This window comes from Hemibagrus wyckioides, unplaced genomic scaffold, assembly GCF_019097595.1.
Source record: "Hemibagrus wyckioides isolate EC202008001 unplaced genomic scaffold, SWU_Hwy_1.0 Contig11, whole genome shotgun sequence".
In the NCBI taxonomy this organism is placed as follows: Eukaryota; Metazoa; Chordata; class Actinopteri; order Siluriformes; family Bagridae; genus Hemibagrus; species Hemibagrus wyckioides.
In genome coordinates, this window is record NW_026690771.1 from 45953 (window position 1) to 49705 (window position 3753).

The 3753-nt window shown below is 38.7% G+C and overlaps 2 non-coding genes across 2 annotated transcripts; both read right to left on the minus strand.

Moving 5' to 3' along the window:
* Positions 1 to 411: 411 nt before the first annotated feature.
* On the minus strand, positions 412 to 483 carry trnae-uuc (transfer RNA glutamic acid (anticodon UUC)). The gene has a single exon. It is a non-coding gene; the product is annotated as a tRNA-Glu (tRNA).
* Positions 484 to 537: 54 nt separating this feature from the next.
* On the minus strand, positions 538 to 610 carry trnar-acg (transfer RNA arginine (anticodon ACG)). Its single transcript has one exon. It is a non-coding gene; the product is annotated as a tRNA-Arg (tRNA).
* Positions 611 to 3753: the final 3143 nt, after the last annotated feature.

Here is a 3753-nt window from a genome sequence, read left to right on the forward strand (position 1 = left end):
ATTTCCAGATATTTACATCTAGATGTGTAAACAACAACCGTTAAAGATAAATACAAACCTACTAAAATAAAGGTTAAACAAAGTTATTAAAATAAAAAGGTAAATCCCACACTGAAAAAAACATGAAAAAACAAAAAAACCTGACGCAGTAATTTGTTTGTAATCCGCTACTGTGCCACACTGTAATTATGCAAATACATTTGACTTGAATGACACGTCATTAGCGCGCACGATCCATTGATTGCCGTGGGCGGGCCATTGTTGCGATTAGCGGAGAACGATAAAATTGTGAGAGATTCGATTGGCTCGCTACGTTTTTGGTTTCTGTTGAGGAAGCGTTCCCGGCTGTTATTAACTGAGCGATTTGGTGAACTCCTTGCCAGCTCTGCGGCAAGCTCCAATAAAGTCACGTTCCCATACTGGGAGTTGAACCCGGGCCGCCTGGGTGAAAACCAGGAATCCTGACCGCTAGACCATATGGGAGGCCAATTCGGCAGCTGGAGTTTGGGGCACACCTCTGGGCTCTTAAAAGGCAGCCGAGCCAGCCAGGAGTCGAACCTAGAATCTTCTGATCCGTAGTCAGACGCATTATCCATTGCGCCACTGGCCCACGTGAGTTTTAAGGGGAGCGGGGTCATACCTGCTTATGCTTTTCAAGTGAAAAACGGCCAGAGGTCAAAAGCCATGCCTAGCGTTCAACAGTGATATGGAAAAGCCCACGGCCCAGTGACCGTGACCCAGATTCGAACCAGGGTTGCTGCAGCCACAACACAGAGTACTAACCACTATACGATCACAGCACCTGGGCCAGGAGCTAAACGGAGCTGCTACATGTTGTGATATGCGTTCTGGCGCCCCCTCTGGCCTGGTGCAGTGGCTTTTGATTTAGACATGATTGGAATAGTTGTAGTCTTTTTTGACACTATATCGAGAGACGATCTGATTCATACCCAAATGATACCTTCTGTGCTTTTTAAATAAAAAAATAAACAAACAAATAAATGAAAAAATCCTGCAACCCGGATACACTACATGATTAGTTCTACTGACACTGGGACTGACACTCACAGACACCGAGAGAGAAAATAAGCCAAAAGAGAGTTCTCCTCAGTTCATCAAGAAGCTTAAGAACGATTTAAGTTGAAGAGGTCAATGGTACTGTAGCTTTGGTTATATAGAGAAATATATAACTTAAATATATAACTTTAAATATATAACTTAAATATATAACTTTCTGTTATATACAGAAACACAGATGAGGCTTTGCACCCACACATAAACCTGATTAACATGTTTTAATGGTTTTCTTTTGTTTTATTTAAATTGTTGTTTTTAACTTATATAATAGTAAATACACTAGCTGTTCACTTTTGTATCTGTAAAAAGCTATAAGCTACTCCGAGAGACTTACATATTGGATCCAATTCCACAAAACCCTCCAGCAGAGTTCTGCTCATGAATGATGTACTGGGGGTTTCCAAAAAGCCAAGCTGTTGAACAAAACTGAGATAAGTGATTAAAAACCATGAACATTTTAATGCACATAAAACATTTGCACCTCAGTTCTGTTTAGGGTTTTAGTAGAATGCAAAAGTAATTTCCTACTGTATCTTACCTGCCCCACCAAGGACTGCATAGCCAGTCACAGCCGCAATGAATATAATGCAGCACAAGACATCAGTAAATGCCCTAAAAGAAAAAAAAGAATAAATTACATTTCCTGAAGAAAATGTGAGTGGTGCTTGCCCTGGCAAAACTCGTCCCCAAGCAGACAGACAGCATCCCAATACTTTTGGAGGTGGGTGGTCAGATAGGGCACCAAAAATGTTGTATACGAGGGGGTAGATAGGGTGCCTATACTTTTGGAGGCATGTGTACAGAGAGGGTGCCAATATTTTTGAAGGCAAATGGATAAGTGCAAGTGATGTCTTCAAAGTGCGCATCATGGAGTTCTGCTACACTGATCAGCCATAACATTATGACCACCTGCCTAATATAGTCCCCCTTTTGCTATCACAGAGTGGCAGTTTAAAATAAAATATTATTATTTACTTGAAAGACTACAAACACATAAAATGACCTTCTCACTAACAATGAATGTTGAATTGAATGTTGGAAGTAATTCAGTAAAATAAAGAAAATGACAAAAATAAAATGTCTGTCCTTTGCAAATTTGTTGAGATACCGAGCCTGTAGAAAAGTCTGATTATAGACTGAAATTCTAACACCATTTTACATGGAGTAGTGGATTCATCTCCATGGAATAGTAATGACAAATGCAGAAAATCCATCATCATAATAAAATATCATCATGTCACGTCACAACACCAGGATACACGCCATGCACTTCCCTTCATTGCACTGAATGTTTTGATATGTCACATGTGTATGTTGCAGAAATTTTGTGATTCTGCATAATTTTGTGGTTGGCACACACGTGACATCACGTGATGTCATCAGTGTACATGTAACCTTGTTCACCTTATTGTGCTGAGCGTTTGGAAATATCACATGTCTATATTGCAGATAGATGTTAGTGTGTAGAGATAGATAGATAGATAGATAGATAGATAGATAGATAGATAGATAGATAGATAGATAGATAGATAGATAGATAGATAGATAGATAGATAGATAGAGGTAAGGTGAGTGTATACACTGGGTACATGTCACATGCCTTACTGTTAGAAGTGTTAGAACAGCAGAGCTGTTAGTGTCAGTCTGATTGGTCAAACTGTACAGATGATTAAAGTGATTTCTATTGTTTTAACTTAACATTTCTACACAGGTCTAATAGATCCTGTGTCTCACTCCAAACAACTGGACTGATGGATTTCATTTTCTTTCATTTCATTAAACAGGCAGGGGCCTTTCTGTGTGGCGTTTGCATGTTTACTCAGGGTTCTCCAGTTTCCTCCCACAGTCCAAAAACATGGTTGTTTGGTAATTCTAAATTGCCTGTGTGTGTGTGGTTGTCTGTCTATATGTGATGGACTGGTGACATGTCCAGGGTGTACCCCTGCCTTTTGCCCAATGTGTGCTGGGATAGGCTCCAGCAGATCCCTGTGACCCTAATTAGGAATAAAGCAGGTATAGAAAATGGAAGGATAAACAGGGAATAAATATAAGCAAGGTACTAACAAGGCATATACAAAATACGGAAAAAAGTATTTTTGTCCAGATTTTGAGACAACTGACCGTCACATCCACATCCGTTTGATGAACATCCTATTACAGATTTAGTCTCACTCTGACTCCTATGATTGGATGACACAGATAATCTTTTAGCCCTCTGAGCATTTCATTGCAGTTAAAATTCAGATTTTTTTTTATTGCTCTGTAAATTTAACATTCTGTTTGGGATAGGTGATAGATAGATAGATAGATAGATAGATAGATAGATAGATAGATAGATAGATAGATAGATAGATAGATAGATAGATAGATAGATAGATAGATAGATAGATAGATAGATAGATAGATAGATAGATAGATTATTATAACTGGAATATATCCAATTGTTTGTTTTCTTGAGGATACAGCTGGATATAAACAGTGAATATAGGTTACAAGGTTACAGGACTTAAAGGATCTGCTGCTAACATCTTGGTGCCAGATACAACACACCTTCAGGGATCTAGTGGAGTCCATGCCTCAACGGGTCAGGGCTGTTTTGGCAGCAAAAGGGGGACCAACACAATATTTTGCCTGTTACATATATATATATATATATATATATATATATATATATAT